The 10,270-nt window shown below is 35.6% G+C and overlaps 1 pseudogene; it reads right to left on the bottom strand.

The window, feature by feature from the left end:
* Positions 1-8,050: 8,050 nt before the first annotated feature.
* LOC145559313 (antiviral protein alpha-like) lies at positions 8,051-8,895 on the bottom strand (annotated as a pseudogene).
* Positions 8,896-10,270: the final 1,375 nt, after the last annotated feature.

Genomic DNA, 10,270 nt, shown 5'->3' on the forward strand with positions numbered 1-10,270 from the left:
TGCCGAAGGTAATCTCTTGCGTCCTTCCATCGTCTGGACGGCTCAGGCTCCTCTCTTCGAGGCTGCCTACCCCTCCCCCCAGCCGACTGCGTTTTCGCCAGCAAGTCAGAGAAATTAGTCCGCGGTACTCTCGGGGACCTTCCAGTCGGCCTTCGAAATGGAGTGTTTCCAGCGTCCGTTGCATGGACTGCTTTGCTGTGTGTCTTCTTTGGAGCCCTGTGTTCCTCTCTCCTGGGCGGCTGCCTAGAGGTAGAGGCTCCATTTTCAATTTCTTTTCTGAGTTTGTTAAGCGCGGCCTTAAAAGAGGCAGCGGTAACAGGAGGGTCATCAGCTTCTTCAAATGTGGCTATCAGAGGATCGCTAGTACGGATCGTAGGGATTAAATCCTCTACATGTCCATCCTCGCCTGGATTAGGTGTCTGACCGTCTATCACAATAACGTACGAGTATCCCCACAGACGGCGCCAAATGTTTCGGGTGTTTTTTGGATTTCCTGGGATACTGGTCATGCTCTTCAGGCAACGAGACGGCCCAACCTGCAAAATAACGAATATTCCGATCAACGGAATATTCGCCTCCGACGATCAAGTCAGTGATCAGAACGGAAAAGGATAGAGAGAGAAAGTAGAGAGAAGGTGGAGCTATTTAATGCTCTGTTGTTGGTCAATGTCTTCATCCCCCTCCCATCATAAATGATTGGGGTATTTATAGGGGTGGGACTCGTGCCCCTCTCTAGGATTTATACCCTAGATTTGTGTGACGTGATTGGCTGCGCAATCAGTGAATGCCACGTGCTACTCTGGGGGCGCCGCTTTGCGGATTTCATTGATATCTCTCGGGATTTGGGCCCTGACGTTGTTAGGGTTTTCTGGCATGTTGATTATTAAGGGAACAAATTCCCTTAACACATGGAATCTTCTCATGACGACACGTGTCACCCTCTAACTGGGCCACGTGTCGCGACGAGACTGGCCTGCGGCCTTAAGGGCTCTGAATTACGTGGCATCTTCCCGTGGTGAAACGTGTCACCCTATAACTGGGCCACGTGTCACTATGGGATTTGTCCACGAATACAGGGTATTTTTACCCACAACAGCTATAATAATTATTATTCATGATATTTATGGATTATTTATTATGTTGCTTGATTATTTATATTATTGCTTGATCACGCCTTTTATGCATGTTTAAAGGGAATTTGTACTTGTAATCACGCTTAATAAGATATTTAATAATCTTGTTTAGGATTAATGTGATTATAATTCAAGTGATCGCCAATAATAGATTTATTTGTGCATAATATTCAACCAACATAGATAAACAGGTTTAGGGTAAACTTATTGATTGCATGTTAGTCAGAAAGCGCACATGAATACGATCAAAATAAAGTAGAGGCCTATTATTAAGGCAGGTTCAATCTCTTTTAGGTTGGATTTGTACCTTCATTTCCGAACCCTTATTTGGTTCTAGACCTTATAGAGTTGACGATCTCTTGTATCGTTAAGGGGTGTAGCCTTCATCCTATGAACGGTTTACAAGTTCCTAAAACTTGTTGGCGACTCTTTTGCTCTATATTCTTCCCTTTTGGACGTTGTAGACACCCATTTGTGTCTCCGCAAAACCAAACCCAGTGATGAGTACCTTTCACGTCGAATCATAATCGAATGAAACGAAAGTGTGGAAAGGTCTAGTGTTGCGGAAAGTTTTAATTTCTTTTCTCTTCTCTCCGTTTTTGAAAACTTATTTTAAGAAAACAGCCAATCCAGTTTGGTTGGTCCATGATATGGGTCCAATAGTAGTGTAGTTGGATGGGGCTTGCAAAGACCTTTCCAACGATATATTATAAGCCCAATTCCGATAAATATTGAGGAAGTTATGGCCAATTTACTAAATTGGGCCCGGTTTGAGCTTTATGTACGGCCTAATGATCTAGGGGAGGGCCTAATATGATTTATCATTCCTAATGCAATTAGGAATGGTTTTAGTCTTCTAGATTCTTCTAGAAGGTTCTTTTCATTCCTAATTCAATTAGCATTGATAAATTGACTTTTGTTGACTTTTCAGAGTTTTAATCAAAATCAAATAGCATTTTCGAGGAAATTATATTATTTTATCCTCCAGTACGGTAAACTTATCGGATTTTTGAAAACGCGTTGGAATCAAGCTTGGCGTCTGACTCCGGGCCTTGGCGCCTGGAACCAGGCTTGGCGCTTGGCGCTAGCCATTTGCGCCTGGCGCTAGTGTTGGTGCCTGGCGCCAGCTAGCCAGAGTTGGCGCCAGCCCTGTTTTCTGAGCGTCAGACTCTGTTTTGTTAAATTATCTTTTTTGGCTGATTTTCTCTATAAATATCGTATTAAAAACTCCGTTTTCATTCACCAATTATCATCACATTCATTCATTCACCAATTGAATTCATTCATCTCTCTTAAACATTCAATTCTTTCTCTTTGCTTTTTTAATACAAAATTCCGCATTCGCAAGACTTAGATACACCTAGCCATATTCGAAGTTTCCTTCGCTCTAGACGTGAAAGGTTTAATTTCTGAGGGTTTGGTCCCAAATCTCTCTTTCAATTATTTAATTTAATTGTTTGTTTTATTATTTTCCTTGAATTTACTAACGTGTGTATTTTGTTATTAGAAAGAGATACGAGGCATCAAAGTAAGTACTTTAATTGATTAATTGATGTTATGATGTAGAAATCATGTTTAGATTGTTATTATGATATTCCTAGTATCATGTCTAGGGTAATTTTAATATTAAATATGATTGTTACGATGCTTCCTATGTTCTTCCTAATATTTATGATTGTTAGTATCATGTTAGGGTTAAAGATTTGATTTTTATTGCTTAGTGACATGCTAGGGTTTGTTATTAATCTTGTTAGTATCATGCCTAGGATCTTGCTGTTATTATGCTTTAATATTGACATGAACATGATTATGATTATAATTGTTATAATTTATGATGATTATTATTTTTATTATTGCTATAATAATTATTATTATTGTTATAATTATTATCCATGATTATTTATTATGTTGCTTGATGCTATTTATTTTTATTGCTTGATCACACCTTTTATGCATGTTTAAAGGGAATTTTGTACTTGTAATCACGCATAATAAGATAATTAATAATCTTGTTTAGGGTTAATTTTGATTATAATTCAAGTGATCGCCAATAATAGATTTATTTGTGCATTAATATTTAACCAACATAGATAAACAGGTTTAGGGTAATCCTATTGATTGCATGTTAGTCAGAAAGCGCACATGAATACGAGCAGAATAAAGTAGGGGCCTATTATTAGGGCAGGTTCAATCTCTTTTAGGTTGGATTTGTACCTTCATCCCCGAACCCTTATTTGGTTCATGACCTTATGGAGTTGACGATCTCTTGGATCGTTAAGGGGTGTAACCTTCACCTCGTGAATGGTTTACAAGTTCCTAAAAAACTTGTTGGCGACTCTTTTGCTCTATCTTCTTCCCTTTTGGACGCCACCGTACTTTAGTGTATGATCACAGTGGGGTTCAAGCTAGTGAGATTTAAAGGCTTGAAATTATTCCCTACTGACGCCACCGTACTTTAGTGTATGATCACAGTGGGGTTCAAGCTAGGGGTTAACGCTTGAAATTTATTCCCTACAGACGCCGAGGTACTACTTACTCTCGGGGTGGAGTTGCTCTACATGATATTCCAGAGGACGGGTCTGCTTTGCCATCTTCATCATCACTTCTTGGGAAGAAGCAACGTACAAGTTAGGTGTAAAGATTGAGATTGTTTTGCTAACATTATTATACATATTTTGCAAATGTTGATTGATTGGAATTTGGTTAATGGACTTTGCTTGTAAAGTTACTTGAATTATGATTGGATTTTAGATCAAACAATGCTTGTTGATAATTTATTCTCGTGATGGATGAGATTGGAGTGTGTGTGATTTGGTTGCTTTGCAGATTGAAATTGAACATTTTGCTGGTTTAAATGATGCAGGTTATTATAGTGTGTTATGCAATTACATACTTTATTTTTAAAAATGTATTCAGTAGAAACCGCCACTTGAAGTGGCGGTTTTTAATAAAGAAAACTGCCACTTAAAGTAGCGGTTTCAATTCAAAAACCGCTACTTCAAGTAGCGGTTTACTTTATTAAAAACCTCTACTTCAAGTGGCGGTTTTCTTTATTGAAAACCGCTACTTCAAGTGGCGGTTTTCTTTATTAAAAACCGAAACTTCAAGTGGCGATTTGTTACTGAACCGGTAAAAAAAAAATCGGTCTGCTTGAACTTGCTTGCGTGGACGGTAATGTGGGAATAACAAAAAAAGGGACTGTATTTAGGGAATTGGAGTTTTTCCCAACATTATTGTGGGAAAGAGCTCCGATTTCATAGTCAATTTTAAGGATTTTACTCAATCTCAAGGAAGTGTTTGAAGGAAACACCCCTTCCCCTCTGTTCAACAAAATGAGTCTTGGATTTTACTTCGAAACTTTAAGGATCTCAAAGGATTTGGGTATTTCTAGGTTGTAATTACATGGATTTAAGCTGTCTTGTACCATTGTTGTTAGTATTTTTTCCCTTGAAGATGGTTTATTTGGATCTAGATTTAAGTTTGATGGTTTTACTTGGGTAGTTGTGACTTATGAGCTTGAAAGGAGATGACGACATTATGTAGCGGCAGCTAAGGGTTAGAGGATGGTGGGGGTGGGTGTGGGGGTGGCAGCGTCTTAGGTACATATAAAGGCCAGGGGTGGTGGTGGCCTAATGGGCCTTAGTTGTGTGCCTTGAATTGGTGGTTGTTGGTTCAGTTTACTAAACAAGAAGGGTAGTGTAGGTGGGATGAGGGTGCAGTGGGATGAGCTAGGGTGCAGTGTCTTTTGTCTTTCTCTTTAACTCCACCTTAATATGTGCGCCAAAATGAAACGTGTCATCTAATAAGAAATGGAGGAAGTATAAGATAACTTACTAGTCTACTACTCTTTCTAGTTATAATGAGAACCAAGGCCCTTAGATCATGTTAATCGCACAGTCCATATGCTTCATGAGTCACTAATGGCAATTTTGTAATATATTAACTTTACAAAGTAGTTTCCAGTATTTTTTTTCTAAAAAATAAATGAAAATTTAGTACTAGTAAATGAAATCAGTCATAAAGTAAATGTAATTGCCTTAAAAGTTAAAAAAACTGGAAAAAAAAAGTTTGAAAACCTGCAAATTACGAAAATGCCATTAATGAGCTGAGGACGGGTGAAACATGAGTCATCAGATGGAGCGTGATCAAGATTGAGATTGGTTCTTAGTTCTCAATTCACCTAGGTCCTCACATGATCTCACACTACTAAAATTCGGCCAAATTGTGACCGCCTTTGACAGTTGTTAAAAATAGCAAAAACGATCGCTAAACATAATTACGACCGTCAACGGTCTTAACGTGGTGGTCGTTATTAACTTGGTCGCAAAAAAACAAAATTACGACCGTTTCCCACGAAAATAACTCCGGCCACCCCCACACCCACCCCCACCACCCTCTCCCCTCCCCCTCCTCTACTCGCAGCTCCCCCCCCCAGCCAAACCGGACGGCTGGCGTTGAGCTCACCCACCGCCGGTTGACCCATCCCCTATTCCCTGACCGAACTCCCACGCAGCCCCAAATCAACCCCTTTTTGGCCACCGCAGCCAACCTCCACCACCAAAAACTCCCACAAATCGCAACCAATGGACCGCAACCAACCCTATCCTTCATGAACAGCAGCCTTGCTGCCGTTCCCAATCCTCGCACCAATAATTAAAGCCCCAATTGCGCTTCAAATTAGAGCCAACGCTTCGGTAGATTTAGGGAGGTTTTGGGGATATTTCAGGCGACAATTCAGGCGAACATTACAAGTGATTTTAGGCGAATATTTGGGCAGATTCTCAGGCGAGTTATTTAGGAAAAAATTCAGCCTGTTTCAGGCGAAAATTCAGGCTATTCCTTTCGATTACTGGTGCAGTTAGGTGTCTTTGATGCGATTTTCGGGCGTTCTTCCAGGAGGTTCAGGCTGCGGTTTTCAGGCGGTGGGTCGGTTCCTGGGTGGAGGGGGGGGGCTGCGTGTAGGGGAGGCACTACAAGAAAAATCACTTTTCGTAGCGATTATTTCGTAGCGATTGTTCATTCGCTACAATATGCAAGTATGTTTGTGAAATAATTAAGGATGTCGTATCATTTTTACAATCGCGATGGTTTTCCCATCTAAAATCGATACGAATAGCATTATAATACATATCCACACTATTTTTACACATTTATATAATTTTGAGAAATCGTATCATTTACAATCGCCACTAAATCCTAAAAATCGATACGAAAAGCCTTTTCAACACTAGATATATAAATATTGTTTGAAAAAGAATACATAAAATATGTCATAGCTTATTGGTGAAACATTTAATATAAGAGTTTGAGGTTGCATGTTCGAATCTTGTAAAGATCATACGCATGTTTTTTTTTTTGAAGAAAATGAGTTGAACATTTATAGCGATTGTAATCGCTACAATAATCACCACGATTGGATGTAGTTTTTTGTATCGATTATTGAGGTCAACCCCAGCGATATTGAAAACCACTACTAAAGGCTAAGGCAACGGGGGATATTGTATCGAATGACCATTCGTTGGGAAAGCTTTTTGTTGCAATTACAATCGATACTAAAGGTTAAAATAATCGCTACGAAAAGGTTATTTTCTTGTAGTGAGGGATAGAGGTGGTGGTGGCGGGGTCGTGTGGTGGTGGTGGTTCTTAACCATGGTTAACCACTTAACCATACGCTTAAAATGCCTAATTACCTTGCTTAATGTTACCAATGTTACCAATGACTAAACTTTTTAAAATATGGTTCACCAAGGATAATAACTTATTTTGTATTTTACCACTAAGAATTTTTATTATTAGAGGTCTACCAAAGAGAATTTCCCTTTTTTTTTTTTTGGAATTTATTTGTGATTTACGTGGTTTTGGTGTTGCAATGAGAAACAATATGAAGTTGTTGAAGAAGACTAACCAATTATTACATTTTGAAAAAAGAAAGCAAGCAAATAAACAAATTCGAAAAAAGTTGTAGATCTAAATAATACAATGTACATTAAAATACAATAAAATGCTCTTTTGCATGTTCTATAAAGCGGAATGAACATATTATAGAAATTTAATGAACATATATATATATATATATATATATATATATATATATATATATATACAATGAAAATAACATACTGTTAAACTGTAATGAATATAAACCTAGAGTGAAAAGAACATGCAGTTAAATAATAATGTTTTTTTTTTATCTCCATGTTCTTTGATTGTCAAAATGTATATTTATTTGTGACATAATGTTAATTGTTTATTTTGAAATGTTCTTTGAATTTTGTCTTTAGATTATGGTGGTTGAATAAAATAAAGTTCATTACATTATGTTATCATGTTCTTTAATTTATTAATATTATGAATATTCTTTATATATATATAAAGAACATAAAGTTGGATTTTTTTTTAATTTTATAAAATAGCTATATGTTCATTACAAAACTGTCTAAACAATTAATGTTCATTACCAAACAACTATATGTGATGTTCTTTATAAAATAGTTGTATGTTTTTTACAAAACAATGCAACTATATATCATTCCGTTTTTTTTTTTTAAATACGAATGCATGAAGCAACGTGCATCTGTCTACAGGGAAAAAAATTTCAAATATATAATGGGGTCAACTGACCCCACTTATTAACTCACTCTTCTAAACGTTTGCTACATTATTAATTATACCTAGATCAAAGAGAAAGCAATAAAATTATTTATCTTGGAGAAACAATTTACGAGTTCGATTTACAAATATAATGTACCCAAACATAATATATATTAATATATATTATATATTTTATATAATATATATTAAAATCCGAATCCGACTCATTTTTTATTTAAATTAAATATGAAACCTTTTTGTGCGCAAGGCAAAAAATTTCAAAGTTAAAAAAAAAAAAACTAATCGGAGGGGTATGTAGTACCATATTACTTAACGTACTTTAGGAGTCCCATATCATTTTCTATATCACTCACTTTTGTAACTGTTTATGTCTTACCATCAGGGTATTAGATGACATTATTAGCAGCGTTCCGAATGCCTTTTAAAATTTTTCCTTAGTTGTTACAACATTTTATAATTGTTAGGAGGTGTCGTAAGGATAACTTTCTCGTGGATGTACTTAAATCGTGTTGCCTCTATAACCATTTGGATCGCGATGAGAAAGAACTGAGCTTCAGTTTTGCTATAATCTTTGGCCTTAGTATCCATCCCATATACCTTCTTCATGTAAGTTTTAAGGTTCTCAAACCATAACGGAAATGTTAATCGTATTTACTACCAGCATTGCTTTCAATATCCTCAACATCTGGAAAAAAAAAAATCTTTACGTCTTATTTTTCTTAATGTTAAGATGAGGAAATAAATTCCCACGTACCTTACCTCCAAATTTATCAGCAAAGGTCACTACATATAAATTGTTTCTACTTAGAGCAAGTGTAATGGATATCTTATATTTAATTTTTTCAGCTTCAAGTGTTAAATATATCATACATATATTTTCCGATATCTCATATCTCTAATATCAAGGTTTACCAAAAGATATGTATCTGGGTTGGTTGGTGCTCTGATCGAAATTCCTTCGTACACTAAGCTTGCAGGATCTTTAGCTTGGTTGCGTATACTTTGCAGAAAGGTGGTATAAGTACTCTTTATAGGTATTTGTTTGAGTTTGAAGGTTACACCAGCTGCATTAACATATTGAAGGATCGGATGACCCATATAGCTATCACGAGAACAAATTAAACCATGCCTTCTTATTTTCTTGTTGCATTTTTACCTAGTAGGTTACACACACACATACACACAAACCCTAATGTTAGCAATATGTTATTATGAAGTGTATGAAAATGAAGTATGTGGATATCAGGAGATTAAGATGGGAGAAGGAGAATAATAATGGATTTAAAATGGATAAATTACTATAATCAACAAAGTTCATTTTGTAGAAATTGTATGAATAAAGGACAAGAATTAATTATAAAAAAACCTTAATTATTCAAATAATAAAAAAAGAAAAGAAAAACAAGAGTATGGAGGTCAGAATAACTTACAACTAAACTAAGCCAAAGCTTGTGTTGAGCAGGAATATAATTTTGGTGTGTATTATAATATATTAAGTAAATAATCATGAATATATAACTAAACTAACATGATATATACTACATATATAAATTAAACTAAACTCACAAATTATATAAGCTAAACTAAACTAATATTACATAACTAAAATGACATTATGTATATATATATATATAGGGAGAGGCTCATGTGAGAACACCTCTCTTATGTGAGAAAACTTTATATGTGAGAACACATCTATGTTCTAATATGTTAAGGTAGATGTTCTGAAAATAAATTAAACCCATCATCTTCAACCTCAACATTCTCTCTCCTCTCCTCACCAACACTATCCAATCTCTAGTTCTTCTATCATCACCACCGCCTGTTTCATATCCTTTATGTCGTCACCTCCGCCACCATCACTCTTTCTTGCTCTTCTCCCCGACATCATGTCCAACACTCTCTCTCCTCTCCACGACGACCAGCATCACCACATGCTCAAGAATTCATGTGTTTTGTATCAACTTTTGAACAATTGTAGTCAAGAATTCATGTGTTTTGTATCAACTTTTGAACAATTGTAGTCAAGAATTCAAGTTGTGAAGCTTAATTGACAGTTTAATATGTGAAATCAAAATTTTTTTCCATCCAAATCAATCAAATTGGACAAATAGAGTTTGAAATTGCAAGGATTTTTAATTGAATATAATAAACTAAACAACAATTCATATGTTTTTGTTACCTTGGAAATCAATAATAAACTAATTTCGAATCGATTGTTGTAAAAATCGAATTTCAATTCTTGTTCAATATTAACGAACTATGTTCTAAAAATTTTAAGTATGTTATAAAAACTGTTACATATGTTCTAAAATATGTTGCATATGTTCTAAAAAATATTGCATATATGTTCAGATTTGTTTTTGAGTTCAAGGTTTTAAAATTTGAATATCATGTTCCAATTAAAACTATATTCCGTATTTTGAAAAGCTAAGTTTATTCTTCTAAGAACTATTATATATGTTAAGAATCATTGAGTCTAGGTTTCAAATTTCTAGGCATTTTGTTCTAAACGCTATGCTACA

This window comes from Chenopodium album, chromosome 9, assembly GCF_948465745.1.
Source record: "Chenopodium album chromosome 9, dcCheAlbu1.1, whole genome shotgun sequence".
Lineage (NCBI taxonomy): Eukaryota > Viridiplantae > Streptophyta > Magnoliopsida > Caryophyllales > Amaranthaceae > Chenopodium > Chenopodium album.